Source organism: Pinus tabuliformis, chromosome 3_1, assembly GCF_031772625.1.
Source record: "Pinus tabuliformis cultivar Carrire ecotype Pingquan chromosome 3_1, CPIR1, whole genome shotgun sequence".
NCBI lineage: Eukaryota > Viridiplantae > Streptophyta > Pinopsida > Pinales > Pinaceae > Pinus > Pinus tabuliformis.
In genome coordinates this window covers 4,867,076-4,890,889 of record NC_142301.1, presented here as the reverse complement: position 1 = coordinate 4,890,889, position 23,814 = coordinate 4,867,076, and the positions used below count along the sequence as shown (strand labels likewise).

At 37.0% G+C, this 23,814-nt stretch overlaps 1 pseudogene across 1 annotated transcript in view; it reads left to right on the top strand.

Moving 5' to 3' along the window:
- The window catches only part of LOC149185491 (F-box/kelch-repeat protein SKIP4 pseudogene), a 29,028-nt pseudogene extending 12,715 nt beyond the window's left edge, over nt 1–16,313 (top strand). The window contains exon 2 of the transcript XR_016255628.1: nt 15,078–16,313. The product of XR_016255628.1 is annotated as an F-box/kelch-repeat protein SKIP4 pseudogene (transcript). The remainder of the gene's footprint in view (nt 1–15,077) is intronic.
- Nucleotides 16,314–23,814: the final 7,501 nt, after the last annotated feature.

The window sequence follows — 23,814 nt, the reverse complement described above, 5'->3', positions numbered from 1 at the left end:
CTAACCTTTGTGTACGCTTTGAAACAACACTCTTTATTTGGGATGCTCGACTAACCTTGAGCAATTTGGCACAATCAAAGATTTCATGTTAGCTTTTGAGTAGTTGGCCATCTGCACTGGAGGTGTGTCTAATACTTTTTAAAGGGATTTCTTTCTTAGTGGTTTGAAGGAAGATATACATGCACAAATCTTAATGGATCATTTTACTACTTTGTTGGAACCTTCTAAAAGAGCCCGAGAAACCCAAAGGTGGTGAATTTTCAAATAAAAAAGATTCCATCTATTCCTCATCCTTGTCTCGCTATTTCCCCTCCTACCAATCCCTCTGTGTCCTCCCTACCTTGTGAGATCCACATGTTAACTCACGTTGAAATTGTGGAGTTGCAATTTAAAGTTCTTCGCTGAAATTGTGATGAGAAATATTTTCCTGCGCCATAAATGGAAGGAACAAAAACTCTTTATGGCCATTTTGGAGGACATTTTTGATGATGAAGTTGAACCTATACCTTTAGAGGCTCTTCATCTATTAGTTGAAGCTATTGTTGCAAACATTGCGATAATATCACATTGTCATGATTTTCACCCCAAAATGATATTGTCATTGGTAAATGACGTGATATTTTTGTTCTTGAAAATATTACAATAATATCATAAGTATTGTGATATTATTGCGAGACACATGAAATATCGCCTTGGCCGTGAATAGACATACACAAAGTTGATTTTTTTTTGTTTTTTTGAATATATATATATATATATATATATATATTTTAATTTCACCAATATTTTGTGATATTTTCCTGATGTTGCTAATAATTTTTTTTCAAACCCTTGATGATATTTTTTCCAACACCATGTCTGCAACATGGTTGAAGCCATTTCCTTGTTTGATCCCTAGTATGTGGAACCATAGTCTCCTTGCATGCTTTGATTGCACTTTATGCTCCCCAAACCTTAAATTCATTGGAAACATCAAACATGGCAAAGTCATTGTCTTAATTGATAGCAGTAGCATCCTTGACTTCATTCATCGTTGTTTTGCCCAAGAAATCCATTGCTACATCCATGTTGTGAACAACTTCAAATCATGATTGCTAATGGAGGTTTTATGAGATGTGGTGGTCATTGTAAAATTGTGAGACTTCAAGTGTGTGGTTATTCCTTAAAAACTCACATGTTTGCTATTGAAATGGTTGGCTATGACATTGTCAAGGGTGCTAAATGGTTATGGACGTTAGGCCCCATCTCCATAGGTTTTGAGTTACATGAGTTTCTAGCAAGAGGGACATTGTTATACTTTTAAAGGAGGAATGATAGTCAACAGTCTCTCGAACATTAGATCCCACCATATGGAAAAATATCTTAAAAAGGGGAATTTATGCATTGTTGCTAAGTTCCATTCCATTCAAGCCTTTGCAACACCTTCTCAACCCATTCATTATGACATCCAATTAGTCTTGGCCAAACACTAATTTGTCTTTAAACCTCCCCAAAGACTACAACCCCCCTGAGATGAGCATGATTGTTCGATTTCACTCATAGAAATTAGCCTTCCACCAAATGTATGACTGTATCATCATCCATTTGCCCAAAAAAGTGGAATATAAAAGATAGTTTGGGAGTAGCTAGTCTCTTATGTCATCCACCTTAGTACTAGCCCTTATTTTTCACTAGTCATCATGCTTATCAAGAAAGAAAGCGCTTGGCACGTGTTCTAACTTTCGAGCTTTGAATAAATTGACAATCAAGGATGAGTTTTCCATCTTGTCATTGATGACCTTTTGGATGAGCTCAAGGGTGCTCAATTATTCGTGAAACTTGATCTTCAATTGGGCTTTCACTAAATTCACATGGAGGGGAGTATTCCTAAATTTGCTTTTCGTAGTCATGAAGGCAGTACAAGTTTTTTGTGATGCTCTTTGTTTTGAGAAATCGAGTGTAGTGAGGTTAGGCTTGATTTCTCTGTCTTGATAATTACTTGTGAATGTTTAATTGCTTCTTATTACTTCTTAAGTGTTCTTCATCAAGCAATTATACAAATGTTCAATGTTTCAAGAAAAGAAAAGAGACGTGAGACACAAAATTTAGGCTCCAAGCCAGGGCAAAACCCCACAAACCTTCTCTTATAGAATCAGATCAAAATGAGATATCCAAGAGCAAGACCAAAATTGCCACAAAAATTGCCAGGTCAAACTCTCCTTCAAGTCACCTCCAATGTCAAAGTCAACGATGGTCAAACTGTCCCAAATCTGGTCAACTCTTGAAATTTTGGGCCTGTAGTACACAAAAAATTTTGGCCAAGCAAAAATATTCTTCTCTCTTCTTTGACTTCATTTCTCTCTCCTTTTACTTCTGCTTCTTGTCTTCCTTTGCATGGTTCAAATGTACTTCTTGTCTGTGTATTATTGATCTCCAAGAGGGTCGAACTTGCTTCTTATATATATTTGTCTAAGAGGTCGAATATGTGTCTCTTGGAGGCCTAGGCTGACTTGTCATTTTGTGGACTTATTGACTCAACATAAAATTCAAAATTCTTTTCTTACAAATTTCCAAATGGGACATGACTCGAGTAATTTTTCTTTGACTCATAATAAATTCTTTTTGACTTTTTTCGACTCTATAAGCATGAAGAACATGTTATGACCAAAAATAAATATAATAATGAATACATTAATGATAGTTTTACATTACATTATGAAGACGAACACTAGTTACAATTTCAACACTCCCTCTTAACTAGGGAGGTATTCATAATGACTCAGCAAGATATTCTCAAGTTGAAATATTCATATAAGGATTTGAATTGATAAGCATCAATGATGTTTACATCATCATAACCAACGATGTCAAACTACCAATGCCTTGACAAGTAAGCTCTATCTCTCCACTAGATCAGAGCACAATGTTGGGAGGCATAAATTTGGACACCACCGCCTCTCTGAGGCACATACCACACCCGGGTGTTCACTAAGGTATGTCCTCACATGGCCATTTCCCAAACCATTGTCACAATACTTGACACAAAGAAATGTCAGTCCTCAGGACCATTCTTATCTTAGATCAATGTACTTGACTTACGACAGTTAGTCCTGGTCACAGTACAAATCTTCAAGAATGTCGGTCCCTGATGCTTTTCCAATACACCATTCTCCTTATCAGTGTTCATGCATTAGGCTTACGACTGTTAGTCCTGGCCATAATACGTGACACATGGAGAACATGGTGTCCACCCTCACTCCCTCTCAACCAAGGAGGAGATCCTCACTCCTTCTTAAATAAGGAGGAGATAACTACAAGCCCAAGCTTGTGTCAAAAGTACTCTTACTTCCCTTAGATCAACTACCTGTTCTTCTGTGGAGATCTGTTGTAGCTTCTCGGCTCTTATCTGTATCACACTCTCAAATTATAAATCACTTTGACCTTCCTGGTTCTTTGACGATCTTCATGCAACTTTGATCAATATCATAATCAAATCCAACATGTCATCAAGTAGTTCATCAAACACCTTATAGAGCCAAACTTCTTCACCGCTGATTGTACAAGCCTTCACATCTTCTTCGTACACATTGCAACAGAGTTCTGCTTCATGCTCTTCTAAGAAATCATACCAGTTCCCAACCATCAGTAGTATCTTTATCAACATCAATACTGTTAACCCAATCGATGTGTTCTTGAATTGAATATATCAGGGAACCAATCAATTGTTGGTACAATGATGTATCAACAATATTAGAACTCTTCAACTTCTTGCTAAAGGGTATTGCCATTGATATGTCATCTGTCCTTTGGATCATGAGCTTCTTTGCCAAACTTCAAGTAGTATTGTATCCATCCAAGATCTTACAACTTCCTCTTTCCAGCTGAGGTAGTGAACTTCCCTTTTATTAAGTCTTGCTTTCATGCTGCCATCTAATTGACTTCTTTGATGCATACTTCAAACTGCTTTCTCCTTGTTCATTTGTGTCTATTAAGATTCAGAAAATCTTTGTTCTTTGCTATGTTCTTTCAATTCTTCCATTTGCTAGTAAAGCTTAGATAGTTCTTGTTTTGAACTGCAAACTTTGTTAGAAGACTATGAAAGAACAAAAAGCAAAGTGCATAGAAAAAATAACAACAATGGTAATCAAGGAAAGGAGATATAGAGTACTTATCTATTGAGGAAGGTTAGTTCCCTCTTAGTCTTGGACCTGTTCACCAACCTTGTTCTCACATTAGCATGATGTCATTACTGTCATCTTCAAGAGCTAGATCTTCTTCTTATAGCAGAAACAATTAGTTACGGTTTTGTCCCTAGGGTTTTCTAATTCAAACTTTTGCTAGGGTTTACAAACCCTAGATTCTCCAAAGTCTTCAAGATCTACCATTTAAGAATTACAAATTCTACAAGCATACTAATGAGTTAGTTGCAAACCTTAGAAATGTCATTAGGAAGCTCTCTATATGTGAGATGGAATTCATTTCATTACTTGACTTCAGAATCCTAGTCTGTATATGCAAGGAAAGACTTCAAATGCCAACATATCAATGATCTCTAAAATATATCAACACAGGCCCTTTTTATGATGCATTGTTATCTTTCAAGAGATCATTAGATCATTATCTTAGCATTATATGCACTATAATTGACATAGGTTATTGATTGCAAATGAACAAAGTTTATACATACCTTTTTCAATCTTACCTTATCCATCCTTACAAAGATCTAATCCTTTGACTTTTTCTTCAGTTGAAATGTGTCATCTATCTCCAACAATGATTACCATCGAACCACAAAGATTTCTTTGAGCTGTTGGCAATGTTGTTTGTCTTGGTTCACATAGTTTGCACATACATCATCTATAGAGGAGGTTTTAGTCTTTCCATAATCTTCATAGTACTTTCAGAGAGTTGACAAAATTACAGAGATGGTTCTCATAGTTTAGGCCCCTTCCACTATATACCATTGAGGTGATCTTGCAAAACAAAATGTCACAAATTTGTCCTTTACTTTAACAAGGTCAACTTCAGAGGTCAACCTATATCCTTAGACTATTGTAACGAAGTCAACTTGTATCCTTAGGTCTTCAAACTTTTTTCCTTCACATATGTCAAGGAGTAACATTCCTTAGGTACATATAACCACGAACCAATGTGTTCACATATAATCACAAATGTTGTATACGTAGTATTCAAAACCAAAACCGGTGACTAAACCGATCCACCTATCAAACCGGAACCGATCAAACTTGGACTGATAAGATCTCAATGAACCGATCTTTAAAAAAATGCATGAAATAATTAATTTGTAATGAAAAAAACTAATTTTAAGATCTAAAACCACGATTCCAAACTAATAGAGACAAAATTTGCAAAGTTTGCTCATCTATATACCATGTAAAGGTGAATATATCAAAGTGGTATTGAGTGCAGTACATATCAACAACAAAATACATGATCAATGAGGCTCTAAACGGTCTCTAGAGTCCAAAAGCAATGCTACAAGCTATGGGGCCACTGGCCTACTACAAGTCTACATATTAGTGATCAACATGATCACTCCTCATCATGATCAAACTCATCACCACTACTAGACATTGGATCATCTACATGAGCTACATAAATAATCTGGCTCAGAGTTTGAGGACCCTTAAAACTCCTCTGCAATCTCAGTATAGTGGTAGTAATAGCAGCAAAACTAGACCTCAAAACTTCAAATCACTGATCAACATGATCACTCATGAAACTTATCGTTGATTTAGTACTACTAGAAATGGGATCATCAATAAGAGATACATAAACATCATCTAGCTCAAAGTCTTCAGACTTGGATTGCTCAACCTTATAATATGATAGAAATTGAAAAAGTTTAACATGTCTAACCAATGATTTTGGTTTGAGTGAAAGGTTCATCTCCTCAACCTTATAACGTGGTAGAAAAAATGTAGCATGCCTCACCAATTATTTTCCTTTGAGTGAAGGGTACATTTTTGTCAATGCCATGGTAGAGGAGTTCAATAATCAATACCACCAACATCAAAAAAGTTCAACAATCAATGCCACCAACATCATGGTACTTAAAGGGCTTCATGCTCTTGATCAAATGCCTATCTCATACCTTCACATATGATAGAAACAAATGGAAACATTGCAAACTCCCAAACCATGAAATCCTGAAAATCATTCAGTCTGTTGAATTTTGAGTGAAATCTAAAATTCTAGTTTCTCCATATGCAATCCAATGAGGTCGAAATTACTCTCAAACATCCTGAGTCATTTCATGGTAATGTTAAAAATTTGAGTAAAGAATTTAACATTACCATTGATTGCCAATGTTGTTAGGGTTGAGATGTGTGAGGCAAATGAGACGGGAGGAATGATTTTCTTGTAGGGGCTGTTTTTGGAGGGAAATAACCCCAAGTTTCCCTCAAAACCGCTTCAAAACTCGCAAAATTGCATTCTGTAGGGTCTGCGTCCGACCTGGCAATAAACCAGTTGGTTTATAACGGAAGCAACTGGTTTATGAGAAAACTGGTCAGTTAGACCCAAAAACCCTATCTTGCAAGGATTGACATCGATTTTTCTACCGGTTGGATAGCTCGGTCTAATGAACCGACCAGTTTACGCTTCAAACTGACTGATTTTGAATACTATGGTTGTATAAGAGATAGAGACGTATACTATCGTAAGATTTGCATAATATGGAGGCACAAAACTTGGAGAAATTTATCATTTGTACTTGACAACTCATAAATTTTCGGATGCCTTGTATGGTTCGGATCTTGGACAATTGTTATTGTTATTTGGTGTCATGATCATCATTGATCATGACACCTTCAAGAAGATACCTATCATGACACCATCAAGAAGATACCTTCCATGCCCAGTCTAGTTACAAATTTAGATGTCATACATGGTCTTCTTCTCAAGCTTAATCTTCGCAATAATCTCGTCTTGCTCAAACTTTCATAAAATTCTAATGCTTTCTACTGATTTGTGACAAAGATGTTTAGATTGGTTACAAATTTGAATGTCACTTTGAACGAGGCATGATATAGTACAAACTTCAAATTTCTTTGAATCATCATTTAAGGATGTATATTACTGTTCTTTAACTTGCGTAGTCCCTCAAGGATTTGATCTTGGATATCATGATATATATTGCTATAGGTGACTCGCATGAACCTCAGAGAAATGCCATAGGACTTGATTCAAGTTGCAAGGGTATAAAGCCACAGGTACGCGTTGTAGACCTATTGCTTAAGTGTCAAATTGACTCTTCACCAAGCAACAATTGCTCTCATAAATTATGTCTCTAGTTTGTCCACAAGATGTTACAGAAAAGTTCTTTTAAGAAACTTGCATACTGTAGATGTATAGTGCCATAGTTTCACAAAAAATTCGCATACCATAGTACATTAGGGATCTCGCATTCGACATAAGATTTGTATAAATTTCAAAAAATATCAAATGCAAACTTCGACCTTCTTAACCACTTGAGCAAAGGCTAGCGGAGATTAATTATGACTTCTATATTTCTGAGACTTGCATCACCATAGGAGAAGTTGCCTCTAAAATTCGCATTAGAATTATGTCATAGGAACTTCACATCACAAAGAGAAATATTCCACAGAAACGCGTACCATAGAGGGACATGTCACAAAAATTCGACATACTAGCCCAGAGAGAGATTTGACCTGTTTTAAGAGGCAAACTTCAACTGCTTCTTTGATCTTCCTTGATATTTACTAGTGAATGTTTAATGTCTTCTTATTACTTCTTAAGTGTTCTTCAACAAGAAATTATACAAATGTCCAGTATTTCAAGAAAAGCAAAGAGACAAGAGACACAAAAATTAGGCTCCAAGCCAAGCAAAACCTCACAAGGGGGAAACCCAACAATCCTTCTCTTATAGAATCAGATCAAAATGAGATATCCAAGACCAAGACCAAAACTGCCACCAAAAATGCCAAGTCAAACCCTCCTTCAAGTCACTTCCAATGCTGAAGTCAACGATGGTCAAACTGTCCCAAATTTGGTCAACTCCTGAGATTTCGGGCTTGCAGTAGCACAAAAAATTTTTGCCAAGCAAAAATATTCTTCTCTCTTCTTTGACTTCATTTCTGTCTCCTTTTACTTTTACTTTTGCTTCTTGTCTTCCTTCACATGGTTCAGATCAGTGAAACATGAATCTCCGATCACTCGCGATTAATCGCGAGTCAAACTCTGCTCTTCCCTCAAACGATCCGATTCAACTCTAGGCTAGTCAAACTCGCGTTGACCGAGTTTGACTCATGGTCAACGCGAGTTTGACTCACGACTCATCGATTAATTGCGATTTAGGCGACTGAGATGATTTTCAGCCCTCGAATTGGCGAGCACAGGTTTTAACTTTTAGCGTTGCCACATTGTTTTCCGTGTGGTTTAGTTAGGTTAAAAATTAGATGTCAGTCCATAACTCACTTCTCATTGCTCAGAGCCGGCAACTCATACGCCGAGAGGGTAATAGAGGCATGGTTTCAATTTCAGTTTACTTCGCGTAATAGAGGTGTAGTGTAATAAAGACGTAGTGTGCGGTGTGCTCTAGCGTTGGCTTCAGCGTGTGCTCTGTCATAGATTTCAATAGCAAACCATTATCGTATCATTTCAGCAGCAATCAAGAGATTTCAGTTACCACTTTTCTACTGATTAGTATGTAGTATTTTATAAACTTTTAGAAGCAGATGCTTCTGGTTCTATGTAGTCACTGGTTAGGAGTCACTGCTCAATACTTTGGATCATGTTTGGACTCATAACATATATGAGATACTTATTCATTCATGATATTTTGGACATCTATTGATATTATGCATTGTTTGGACATGGCTTTATTGAATATCAATGAAAATTGTTTTTTTTTTTTCAAATTCAATATATGTGCATATCTTTATTTATTGAATTTACTAGTTTTTTCCTGACTTTTTCGCGATCCAGTTAAAACTCTTCGCTCTTTTGCCTTGCCGATTTATTGCCGATTCTGAGTCTGGTAACATTGGTTCATATGTACTTTTTGCATGTGTATTATTGATCTCCAAGATGGTTGAACTTGCTTCTTATATATAGTTGTCCAGGAGGTCGAGTAGGGGTCTCTTGGAGGTCCAAGTTGACTTGTTCCAAGGAAGGCCGGCTTGTCATTTTGTGGACTTATTGACTCAACATAAAATTCAAAATTCTTTTCTTACAAATGTCCAAATGGGACATGACTCAAGTACATTTTTCTTTGACTCATAATAAATTCTTTTTGACTCTTTTTGACTCCATAAGCATGAAGAACATGCTCTGACCCAAAATAAATATAATAATGAATATAATGAATATAATGAATACATCAATGATAGTTTTACATTACATTATGAAGACCAACATTAGTTACAATTTCAACACTTAGGTCTTTGCAATGCATCTCTGCCTCCTTCTAGAGTCTCATAAATGAATTCTTGAAACCCTTTCTGTGTCATTTTGTCCTTTTTTTTATGACACCATGATCTTCAAAACAAATTGGCAAGCCCATGTCACCCATGTGGATTAGGTCTTATAACTACTTGTTGATCATCAATTCTTTATTAAGAGGTCCAACTGTGCCTTTGTTGTATTTGAAGTGGAATATTTGGGCCATATTGTTACTCATGGTGATGTATGTGTGGATCCAAAAAAATTGAAGGAATGAAGGATTGGCCTTGCCCCAAAACTCTTAAAAGTTTAAGAGGTTTTCTTGGTCTCACTAGTTATTTAAGAAAGTTTGTAAGGAACTATGGTAAAATTGCAACTCCCTCACATCCTTGCTAAAAAAAATTCTTTCAGTTGTAATGCCACTGTTGAATAGGCTTTCTAGGAATTGAAGAATGCTATGTGTACAACCCCAAAACTTTCTTTGCTTGAGTTTGATAAGATCTTTGTCTTGGAATGTGATGCCTTGGTAAAAGCATCAGGCAATCTTCATGCAAGAGGGATGACCGTTGGCTTTTAGTAGCAAACAACGATTTGAGAGGCACTTGGGAATATTAGCTTATGAAAAGGAAATGATGGCTATATTGCATGCTATGGATATTTCGTGTTCATACTTATGCGGGGAATATTTCCATATTAAAACCGATCATTACAACATGAAATACTTCCTTGAGCAAAGGATTTCTTCCCTCGAGCAACAAAAATGGGTCGCCAAAATGTCGAGATATGAATATGAGATAATTTATAAGAAGGGAAAGGAGAATGTGGTAGACCGTAGTATATGTTCTCTCTTGGAAGTATGAAGAGGAAGGGTCTTTCCTTTCACTATTCTTCATGGCAAATTGGTTGAATAATGTCCACCATGAATGGTTGATAAGATCACTAACATGATTCAACAAGTTCAAATGGATACACTTAGCAAAATGAAGAGCTTTGCTATAAAAGGCATTTTTATTTGACCAAGCAATCAACATTTAAGTCATAGATGCTATCTAAACTAAATTCCTCTCCTACACCAGGTTATCCAGGGTTTTATAAAAGATATGAAATGATCAAATGCTCATTTTCTTAGGAAGGCAAGAAGGACATTTGTACCTTTGTGGTAGAATGTAATATATGCCAACAACACAAGGGTGAGACTGTGAACCCTGTTGATTTTTCATAAGAGAAATTGATCTTCTAATCTGATAATTACTTTCCAATGATTTCTTAATCAAGTTAACTTATGTCACATATGTCATTAAGCAATCATACATAGAAAATCTCAACAATAATGCAATAATGATAATAGGATCATAAAGAGACAACCACACACAAAAGAGACACAAATTTACCCTGGGAAAACCTAATCTCGGGAAAAACTCAACATCATTTTCTTAGGAGAAATTGTTCAATTCAACAAAGTACAATCTGATTTTTCTAGGCAAACTTGGTCAAAAGACCGCATAATCAATATAAGTCAAAACTGGTCAAATAGGCCAAAATACGACCTTCCTGCTGCTGCCTAGAATTTCAGTCAACCTCAGTCAACAAGCTGAAATTCGGCCTCCTGCAACTGCCCAAAACCTCAGTTAACTCTGCCCATAATTCGGTCAAACTGCCCAGAACTGTGGTCAAACAATCAACAACAAGGTCAGTCAGTGCTGGTCAAGCATTGGTCAAACTTCTAGTCAAACTTCGGTCTTCTTTTTCTATCTCTCTCCTTCGCATATGTGAACAAAAGATCAGATTGTGTGATGATTCGAATTGCATCCAAATGAGGGAGGCTGAGTTTGTATTTATAGTGGTCTAGTGGTGCCCAAGGGGCATGTCTCCTTGTGCTGGGACAATTGGTACTTTGGACTCTTGGAGTCACCCTGACCATTTTAATTCAATTATTAAAATTTTAATTTTCCCTCCTTTTCATGGGCCGACTTGTAGTTGGGGAATACCGTCCGTAGCTACCCAAAAATTAACAAAACCTTCAGGTGAATTGCAACCTTTACCAACTGTGCTAGTTGTATGGTAAGTTACCTCACTCGAGTTAGAATTTGAGTTCAACGGCCTTGAATTTTGACAAAAAATTGGCAGTGAATTTTCATGATAAAATTTGGTATTGAATTTGACATTACTACAAAATTTAAAAATATTTGTAATAAAATGAAAATATATGTAATTAAACACATGATAGAAACCACAACAGCATGTTGGAAGCAACTTGCAAGGGCATTGGCATCGACATTGGGCGGAAGAGTTTGCAGTTGCACAGAGGAAACTTGTTGGGTAGAGGAGCATGGGGCTACAAATTGCATAGAGAAAAATTGGAAACTGGAAATGCGTGCATTAACAGCGGATGGAGGTGTTTGTGGCTACGCAGAGGAGGCGAAGGAAGCTGGGGCCTAGAATTGTGTTGAGTGGAGGAGTTGCCATTGTTAGAAGGTTCGGGAAAATTGGAAATACATCACGTGGACTGTAGCTTGAGCCTTTGGAGGAAACAAAAATCATGGTGTGAAAACTAGGTGGAGCGGGCAGCTAGGGTTTAATTTTTTCTTTTCTCTTTCGAATTTTAAGGCTGAACTTCAACGAACCCTTGATTTTTCATCAAATTAGTTTTCCTTGCAGTTAAAGCTTGAGTTTGGATTCCGCTTGAAATTCTTTGAATCTAGGTTGAGTTGCCATTGTTAGAAGGTTCGGGAAAATTGGAAATACATCACGTGGACTGTAGCTTGAGCCTTGGAGGAAACAAAAATCATGGTGTGAAAACTAGGTGGAGCGGGCAGCTAGGGTTTAATTTTTTCTTTTCTCTTTCGAATTTTAAGGCTGAACTTCAACGAACTCTTGATTTTTCATCAAATTAGTTTTCCTTGCAGTTAAAGCTTGAGTTTGGATTCCGCTTGAAATTCTTTGAATCTAGGTTGAATTTATTCAAATTGCCTTTAAATCCGACAAATTTTGAATTTCGAGGTAAACAATCACCAAATGTGGTGACTTATGTTGTATGGATTAATATTTCAACGAACTTCATTATGGGGTTACCCAAATTTGGCAATAAATACGTAATCATGGTTATGGTTGATCACCTTTCCAAATATCCTCATTTTTTGCTCTGCAACACCTTAGAGCCTATAAAATAGCTGAAGTAGTCATGGATAATATCTTTAAACTCCATGGTATGACTAAGATGCTGCAATCTATTGTGATTGATCATGTCCTCACCTTCACTAGCAATTTCGAGCAAGAGTTGTTGACTCCAGGGCACTTCAATGAATCATATCACCCCCAAATTGATGGTCAGGTTGAAGCTATCAACAAGTGCTTGAAGTGTATTTGCACTGCTTTACTTTAGAGTCATGATCCCAATAGGTCCAGCGGTTACCTCTAGCAAAATGGTGGTTTAATGCTACTTATCAGGATGCCACTTGAATGACTCCCTTTGAGGTTGCCTGTGGCTAAAAGCCCTCGTTAGTGCTATTTTACTTACTAGAAGTCTTCACATGCAATAGGTAGACAAACCCTCATCATTTGTGCTGACATTCTCCACACTCACAATGATAATCTGGTAATGCCTTAGAACAAGATGAAGACAAACCCTCATCATTTGTGCTGACATTCTCCACACTCACAATGATAATCTGGTAATGCCTTAGAACAAGATGAAGCAACAGGTGATCAACATTGTTCCAAACACCATTTTGAAGAATGGGATTAAGTGTTACTCTGTTTGCAACCTTCCAAGCATAACTTGTTCAAAGACAACCACCACCAGAAGTTTCTCCTAAGTTTTATGGCCCCTATAAGGTCCTTTAATGTATTGGGTCCACTCCCCTAGAAGTGGGATGCTTGGGTGCCGTTTCTAGATTTTTTGTTGAACAACTCATGAAGATAGAAAAAAGACAGGGGATAGAGCTTTGAGCATTCTATGTCCTTGGTAATTAATAGTAATATCAAATTCTTAAAGTAAGAGTAACATTCTCCTATATCTTATTTAAATTTTTAACGTTACTATTAATTGTTTCAGGATGGTTGAGAGTGGTTCCAACCTCGTTGGACTTCATTTGGAGAAATTAGAATTTTATTTCCCATTCAGAATTCAATGGATTAAACAGTTTTCAGGATTGGTAGGGTTATAGCTTTTCCACCGGATTGCACAATGATGAATTTGCTTTATAAGGGGGAGGGCATGTTAGAGTCCTACTATATCCCCCCTAAGTAGATAGGTTGCAATGTATTGAGGCCATTTTACTAAATAAGGCCTATGTAATAGATAGTGTGAAAGCAATAATTGTAAGGAGGTTTACTGCTTGTTCCACCTACTATAAAGTTCCTGATAGAAGCTATATGAAGAAGTAGAAGCAATGTAATGAGCTGTCTCGTGAAGCCTATTGTAATTGGAGCTCTGCTCATCTGGAGGTTGCTCCCTTGAAGAGGCAAGTGAATATTGCTTTTCAAATAAAGGTATTGCTGTTGTGGTATTCCAGTTCTTATAAAATTGCATGTTGCTGTTATAATTTGTCATTTCAGCTCTAGATGTTGTTATATTCTGTTATTTCTGTTCTGGATCTTCTATTTTTCTAATAAAGAACACCACATTACAGTGTTGACTGGGCTGGAATTCTTGACTTAGATCCTGTCCGATACAGAGTCAATTTGTAAACAATTCTATAGCCATCTTTGAATTTGACAATGATGAGTGACTTCCATATATTTCCAGATGTTGACATAAGCCACTCCATTGTTCGGGCATGCGGTATATTAGAGATAGAATAGAGCTGGCAAATGCTCCTTTTCAACTGCTGTTTTATGATGAGACGATCTGCAAACTTTGTTAATAAACTTCTGCTAATTTAGAGTACGAAATCTGTAATTAATTCTGCTATAGACATGCCTTCTTTTTCTGAGTCTTGAGAGTAAAAATAGGCTGGAACAGTGCCTGGACTGGTGGCTGTTTAAAGTGCTAGGTCAAGTCTAAAATGGGGCACTGACATCTCTAATAAAGTGTCCTTGCCACTAGCAATCTGCATGAAATATGACTGACCTCTTAACTCCACAGCACCACACTGATTCTCATTTCAGTTCCAGCAATATTAAAATGATATTCCGTAAAAGGCCTTTCAAGCATGCTTAAATGAACTAGACAACTCTGTCACACAATGCTGAGAATATTCACTTAAAACAGTCATGTGACTAACCTGCCCCTGGAAACTCCCAAAATGCACCTGCAATATCGTGGGGTAGCTCTTTGCTGTTTGTGGGGAACATGTGAAGAATTCTATATTTTACCAGTCAAGTTCTATAGATTCCTCACATCAGACTTGTTGCCACTAAACTAGACCGCACTTTGATTGTTGTTTCTGCCATAATTATGTCTATTAAAGTATACCACAAAAAAACATGTAACAAAATTTAGCCAGCATGTTTCCAGTTTTTTCAGGTATCCATTAGTTTTCAATGTGAGTTTGTTTCTAGGAGCACTAGTTTCATGATTGCATACTTGTTTTCATTTTAATTATAAAAAATTCGGGTCAATTCTTTTTGCGATCTCTTTAAAGAACATTTTAAAGACCCAGGGCTTGGTTTTTATTTAAACTCCATTTATGTCAGATGATATCATCTCACATTACATATTGTTATTGCAGTAGTCATGTCAGAACACATCTATATGGAATATTGCAAGCAGCCAGACTCAGATAATGCATCACAAGTTGAGAACACAAGAGTTCAATTTGATTCTGATTTTAGGCATAGTGATTCTGAATTGATTCCTGGTCTTCCTCGTGACATTGGAATTCTCTGCCTAGCAAGGGTGCCTCGTAGAGATCATCAGCTTCTAAAATGTGTTTCTAAGAAATGGAGGGATTTTTTATCCAGTGAACTGTATTTCTATCGTCAAAGGTTGGGAATTGCAGATGGTTGGATTTATGCACTATGTAGAGATAGCTCTGAATGTGTTCATTGCTATGTGCTTGATCCTGGAAGACGAAAGTGGAAGAAGCTCCCTGCTCTGCCCTATCCATGTTCAAAGAGATATGGGATGACGTGTGAAGTTCTGGGAAGGAAACTCTACCTGCTTGGTGGCTGTGGTTGGACTGAAGATGCGACCAATGAGGTCATCTGCTATGATCCTTTACTAAACAAGTGGCAGAAAGTTGCAAACATGCGGACAGCAAGGTGCCATTTTGTGAGTGGATCCATTGATGGGAACCTCTATGCAATTGGGGGAATAGGATCTAACTCAGGGGCACTGTCTTCATGGGAAACATATGATTCAGAAGCAAATGAATGGACATCCCATGAAGACTTGAATATTTTTCCAGACCTTGGGGAATCATTGGCTTGTGATGGTAGAATATATATCAGGCACGTCAGTACAAATGTATTCCCAGATATTTATGCAGCTGTATATGACACATCCAATGATGTATGGTCTCCTGTTGATAATGAAATGACTATGAATTGGTATGGTCCTGCAGTAGTGGTGGGAGATGACGTGTACATGTTAGATCAGACTGCAGGTATTAAACTGATGATATTAGATAAGGAAAATCAAAGCTGGGTATCTCTTGGGAGAATATCTACTTATTTGATAAAAACACCATGTAAGATTACAGCTATCGGGACCATGCTTTTTGTTATAGGGAGGGGTCTGCAGACTCTGATGCTAGACTTGGAGAAAGTAGGAAGGGTCAGGGGAACATTGATGACAACTTCTATTCCTGGATTGGGCTCTGTGGATGATATAATTATTAGTTGCAAAACCATTGCAATTTGAGAAATGCCAAAATTGTTATACACTACAACTGCTGCATGCCAAAGAGTCAATTTATATTGTTGCAACTTCCAACTGATTACTGTCTACGTAGCCCAAGGGGTTAGCTCAACTGGATGTTAGCAATATTGCTGGGCATTTGGCTAGTTCTGTGTTGTCAGGTGCCCAGTTCGAATCCCAGTCTAGGCTGGTGGGTTTACTAGGGATGTCATCTGCAAGAGTTGGTAAGCATCCCCTGGGTTTTCCCACGAAGTTTTCAATTGGGAAAAAAACAAAAACAAAAGCTCACAATTATTTCTGTACATAATTTATGTAATTATTTATTGTATAGAATTGTGTATTGTATTTGAATTTTGAATCTTGATGCTAGAGAGCTACTACTTGTTTAGCAGACGATCTCTTGCTGGGTGCCCTTTTCGGCTTTCCATATGAAACACATCTTCCATCAACATTCTGTTAACTAGCTCTGTGAAGTAAAAAATTCTGGATCTTTATAACTGCAATTTTTCATACCTGAGATGCTTTAAAAATTAAATTTGTAGGTCTTTGCATCAGTTCTCCAATTTTTGTCAATTGAGATGTGACTGAAGATGTGATAGCACCCTTTTTTTTCAATGAACGCTTTTAGGTTGGTTGAGTTCATCATTTCAGTTACTGAAAAGAGCTGGCATGTTAAAAATACTTTGAAACATTTAAATTGCTCATCCATGTATTATCATGTGGAATGACATGGGATTCATTGCTTCCCATTTGCCATCCTTTAATGATAGAAACGTAAATGTGCAGCTTTGCAGCTGCAAGATTTCATAGGTGAGATCCTTCAACAATATATTGTTCAGTGTTCATGTCAGTTCTCGAATGTTTGCTCGTGTTTTGAGGTGTGACCAATGATGTGATACCACCCTTTTTTTTGATAATCATTCTGTAAATTGTTGAGTTTTTCTTTGAGGTCACTTAAGAGAGCTGGCATGTTAACAATTGTCGGAGACCAACTCAATGCTCAGCCATTTATTATCAGGTGGGATGGCATTGTTTTCCTATCTGCCATTGTCACAGAAAACTACAATCTTCATATCTTGGCACGGTTTAGCATTGATAAGATATTAATAGAAATTAAATATGTATACGGTAACATGGCCTCTAGTCTATACACTTCCCTCTAAACATAGATTAAACAGGAACGGTAACATGGCCTCTAGATTATGCAATTCCCTCTCAGCTACCTTGTGACATTTATAGGACTGTTTATGGAGATTGGCTTTGTATGTGGATATATGGCTTGTAAGGTTAGTGGTTATTGTAAACCCAATATCACCTTCAAGAAAGATACCTCCAGACAATATTCGAGCTTAATGGTTTTACATTAAACCTTCTACTATATGATGGGAGAGCTTACGAGATAGCACAAGGGGAAAGTTCTTGGATATGTGTCCTTGCAACATTTATAGTTGTCTTGATTTTCCAATGATATATGATAACATGAAAAATAAGGATACAAAAAGAAAAGAAAAATAAGAATACGAAAAGAAAGAGCATAGTATAAATCAAATAAGTGAAATTAGTACCAAAGTTGTTTATATCTTTTTTAATAAACGGTTCATTATAATAACAAGTCGAAATCCATCTTAAGTCCAAATCTACCAAACACTTGTTGAATTTCTAGTGCAATCATGACTAGTACAAATTTTCAAATTGATAACTACTTTTAATGATACAATCAGACTTCTTTAGAGCATTCCAATCATTAAGCAGTTATACATGAAAAATTTCAACGATTAACTTCTTCAATAGAGCAATAGAGATCACAGTATACAATAAGACAGGAGGCACGGAAATTTAGGTTAGTGACCAAGGCAAAACCCACAAAGGGAAAACCCAACAATCTTTCCTTGTGAGAGAAAATTTAGTTCATCAAAAAATGTACATAAGAAACAAGATTCCAAACATCTGATCTCAATAAATGCTAAGTCAAGCTAGTCAAATGAGGGAGAAAAGTTAACACTGTCCAAGTCAAAGTTTGCAACAAAGGGGCCAAATTTCAGCATGAGGTAGTTGAACAAAAGGGGCCGAAATTCAGTCAAATTACAGTCAACGAGCCATAGTCAAAAGATTGGTCAAAGCACAGAGGTTGACCTATGGTCAACCCTCGGTTAACAAACCAAAACAAGAGCAAAGTTTCAGTTAACCTTAGCCAACAAACCACAAAAAGTCATGGCTTCCAAAAATAGTGAAAATTTCAGTGAAATAGAAGTAGGAAACCCCAAGTCAATGTTAGACAAACATTAGATAAGCAAGTTGGTCAACACAAAAATATTCTTCTTTTTTTCTCCTTCACACGTGTGGATGAATCTCCTTGTATCATATCGAATTGATGAGTTGATGTGTGTTCCAAATGAGGTCAATGAACTTCTATTTATATGTGAGTTAGGAGGGTTTTGACCATAGGGTCAAACCCATTCAATGAGTGGGGCTGACTTGTCCAAGTGTGAAAAATACAAATTTTCTTTTGATTTGCTAATCAAAATACCAACTACAGCTACCAATTTTCAACAACACTGAGAATAATCAAATCTCTATACGATAACATGAAAAATAAAAATAAGGATACAAAAAGACCAAACTATAAATCAAACATGTGAAATTAGTATCAAAGTTGCTTATATCCATTTTTTTTTTTTATATATGGTTCATTATAATAACTTGTTTAGATCCATATTAACTGGGGATTTACCAAGCATCGAGATGGATCAAATCTCTCTTGGTCCTCTTAGTGCTTGGTAGATGTAGAGTTTAAATGGATCTAGGCTGATATAATATATATATAAACTTACATAAGAATACCATTGTCAAAAGCATGGGTAGCCAAAATCTGAAGCCCAAAAACTACCAGTGGTAAATTGACTATCTATCTATATATGTGTGTGTGTGTGTTTCAACTTACATAAGAATACCATGAGCAAAGCCATGGGTTGTGTAGAGATTTTGATCCATGGGATCAAAAATCGCTGAAAAATGAAAGTGCTTAAAAGCTCTTGAAATCAACGCCAAATCGTAGATCTTGTCGTTCTGATGCCAACGACGTTTGAATCGCATCAATCCAACATCGTATGAAGAAGTTATCGCATTATGAAGTTTTTAGCAGATAAAAAAAAATCAACTTGCAGGGTTGATTGTGCAGAGTACATATGCCACATGGCAGTTTGTACATTGACGTGTTGCTGATGTTAGCAAGATCACTGAGTAGTACATGACACAATCAAAAAATGACATGTGGCATGCACAAGAGGCAACAATTGGGTGCTTTTGATTGGTTGAATTTGGACTAATCTCATTGTGCCACGTGGCCCAATCAGAGAGTGCCACATGGACCAATCGGGGAAGGGCATGTGGCCTTTTATGGTTCGTCAAAAATTTGTTATGGATCGGATTAAGCCTCCGCAAGACTCGAACCATTGACTTCCAATGCACAAGTCTACCACCAAACCAATGGTCCACAGGGACCAATTCTTATTCATTGTCGGAGGGTTATATTTAAAGTTTAACCGTATGTTGTTTGGCATTAATGCCGGGCTGATGGGCTAGCCCACCTGACCTATCTCTTGGTTACATGGCTCACGACGTGACCATTCCCGGTGGAGGTGAGAGCGTTGGGGAGGCCTTAACCCATGGTTCCATATGATTGCATAGGACTCGATGGAGGTATTGGAGATGGGCGTAAAGGTTGGTTCAACAGAGCATGGCTATGTTGAACGATGCGACCTTCGGCAAAATGATTGGAGGGCTTGGGGCGCATGGCATACCGCCCGTGCCCATGGTCTAAGGCCATGTTGAACGATGCGACCTTCCGCAGAATGATTGGAGGGCTTGGGGTGCATGGCATACCGCCCGTGCCCATGGTTTGAGGCCATGTAGTATCGTAGGAAACCAGGGACGTAAGGCTCGACAGGGCCGAAGGACCTATTAAAAATTTTGTTTTAAAGTTTAATATAAAAAGAAAACAAAACAATGCCAATTGTTGTGGATCGAACACGCGACTTGCGAGATACCATTCCAACGCACCAACCAAACAAGCTATGTCACTTTTGTTTCCAGATTTGCAGAGAGAGATTAGTTTGTAGAGCAGTTTTTGGAGTGAAACTTCAAGGAGGCCTATCTTGCTCAACTTTTAACTTTTTTGAGCTCAAGGGGAGCCTAGAAAGGGGTTTTGGGCATTTTGGATGCAATGACAATGTTATTTTTGCATATTGAAACTTGTATGATGATTTATTGAGCATTTGAGCATATAAATAAAAATGCTACCATTGGAAGCTGGACCCGGTGACGTAGCCGAGGAGGGGTGAACTTTGTTATCAATTTGCTATGTTTGATACTGCATGTTTGTCGATTTTTAACTTTTTAGTTTTTGCAAAACTTAAGTTTTTATGCTTTTGCAATCACGATCCATTGCCTAAAAGCCATAAACTAGTTTGCAAATCTTTTCATGAAACCTTCACTTATTAATTTCGGATCAGTTTGGTATCGGAACATGGTTTTTGTGAAGGTTTGATAGAATTTGCAAGGTTTTTGAATGCTTACAAGGTTTAAATTGAGAAGAGGAGAAGGAGTACTTGAAGAACCTAACCCTGAAATCGGCTCAAGGAGGCCACACACTCCACAAGTAATGGCACATGAAGAAGGACAATGACAATCACTGATATTTGAGGATGAGAGAGCTTTTAGAAAGGCTTTCTTTGATATGACTGAAATGGTGAAAGTGTTGTATAATGAGAGAACAACACAGTTGTAAGCAGAAAGTTCTAATCAACCAAAAGGTGGTGGTAATAGGAGCAAGCTTCCACCTCCTCCTCCATCTTCACCTCCTTCATCACATAGACCTACTCCTCCTACATCTCCAAGAGGACATGCTAAGTCTCCTTTGATTAAGCTTGATGTCAAGTTTGAATTGCCAATGTACAATGGGGAAGTAAATGCTGAAAATTTGGACAATTAGATTTGTCAAATTGAATTCTATTGCAGGATTCAAAAGATTGATGATGATGTTACAAAGATCTAACATGCTTCTCTTCGCTTGTAAGGCGGAACCCTCATTTGGTGGGAGGCAAAAACTCAAGAAGATTTGAAGAAAAGTGGTAAAATTATCTCTTCTTAGAATGATTTTATAGCTGCATTAAGAAGACAATTTTATCCATTAGCTTACATGTAAAAAATCAATTATGGATTGGCAAAAATTTAGACAAGCTAAAGGTAAAAATGTCCAAAGTTACACACAAGAATTTAGAAGAAGAGCTTTAATCTTAGGTGTTGATTTGACCTCACAAGATACTCTCCTCAAGTATATAGGTGGATTACATAGTTATTTGGAACATAATATACTTATGTTTAATCCCACCAATCTAGATGAAGTATGTGTTCATGCAACTCATTTAGAATCAAGAGGCAAGAATGTTTCTCAAGAGTCCAACAAGAAAGCCTTTAATCTGGAGACAAGAAAGGGGAAATTTAAAGGAAAAGGTAAGAAGAATGTTATTGTCAAGAAAGAGGGAGAAAAACTTACTTGTAAACATTGTTCAAAAGATGGCCATGATGAAGACCACTGCTGGAAATTACATCCAGAATTGAGACCAAAGAATTTCAATAACAAGGGGAAACAAAAGATTGCTGCTACAACTCAACAAGATCTAGGATCTGATTCAGGGGATTAAACCAAAATCACAACCATGGGAATGAAAGGTATAACTTCTCATGCAAGTATTAGTTCTTCTAGCAAGCTTGTTGAATCTCAAAATGATAAAGAAATAAGTGATCTTTTCCATATTAGGGTCATTACAAAACATACAAAAGTTGACACATTATTTGATAGTGGATCTCAAGTCAATCTTATTTGTGAAGCAATTGTCAAAAAACTTAATTTTGGAGACTACACCTCATGCAAAACCTTATCCTTTGGGATGGGTATGTGATGATGCCAAATTGCAAGTGACAAGAAAATGTAAACTCAAATTTTCTATCACGGCTAATTTTATAGATGAGGTAGAGCTTGATGTTGTACCACTTGATATTTGTGGGATTGTCTTAGAGAGTCCATATTTATATGACTGAAAACCCATATCCTATGATCATGAGAACAAATATCATATTTTCAAAGATGGAGTTGACTATATTGTTAGAGCACACCACAAGAAGATGAATTTATCTCTTGTTAGTGTAGGTTAAATGAAAAGGCTTGTGAATGCTAGTAAGGATTTTGTGTTGTTGATGATTAGCCGTTGGAGGCTCTGCTCAGTATATTTAACTTGCTAAGCTGGATCTGTTTTTTCAACTTGTCCTGACGATGAACCACACTAGTTGGTTCGAAACGCGTCGACAAATGTCTCTCTTTATGTGATTTACGCCGAAGTCCTACTTATAAATATTATGGATCACAGAAGCCTCAATTCAACTAAAGTGAAAGATACTGATGAATCTAAAACTTTCTCAGGATGTGATTCTAAACTCAAGCATGAATTAACACTTATGACAAGATGTTTCAGGAACCTGAAGGTTACCTACAAAAAGAGGAATCCAACATGAGATTCAATTGCAGCAGGATGTACCACTTCCAAATATTCGCATGTATAGAATGTCAGTTTTGGAAAATGCAGAGATTAAGAAGAAAATTCAAGAGCTACTTGACAAAGGGGTCATCAGACATAGTACTTCTCCTTGTGGGTCTCCTATTGTTTTGGTTTCGAATAAAGATGGTACATGGCGCACGTGTGTGGACTTTCGAGCTTTGAACAAGATCATGGTAAATAATTTCTATCCTCTTCTTCACATTGATGATTTCCTAGATCAGTTAAAGGATGTTGTTTATTTTACTAAGTTAGACTTGAGAAGCAATTATCATCAGATAAGGATCGCTGAAGATAATATTTGGAAAACTGCTTTCAAGTCAAAACAAGGTCTGTTTGAATGGTTAGTTATGCCGTTTGGGCTTTGGAATGCACCTGCCACATTCGTGGGAGTTATGAATGATGTATTGCAACCATTCCTTGATGATTTTGTCATAGTCTACTTAGACGATATTCTGATTTTCAGTAAGATTCATGAAGATCATGTCAAACATGTAAAGCAAGTTCTAGATGTCTTGAAAAAGGAAAAGTTCTATTTGAAGATGTCTAAATATGAATTTGGGAAGACCTCTTTGGTTTATTTTGGTCATATTGTAGGAGGTGGTGAATCGAAGATTGATCCCTCCAAAGTTGATGTTACTGTGAATTGGCCTAAACCCAATAATGTAATAGAAGTTAGGAGCTTTTTGGGAGCCATCCAATATTGGAGAAAATTTATCGCTAACTTCTCATTCATTGCAGCGCCATTACATGCTTTGACAAGTGTGAAGCAAGTCTTTCAGTGGGGAGGCAAGCAACAAAAATCCTTTGATATTTTGAAAGAGAAAATCAATACAATACCAGTTTTAGCACTTCCAGATCTTAAGCAGCCATTTGAAATTCAAACCGATGCAAGCAAATATGCTATGGGAGCAATTTTGATGCAACATGATAAACCGATATGTTATCATTCTAAAACCTTTTCCAATGCAGTGATTAACTATCCAACTTATGATA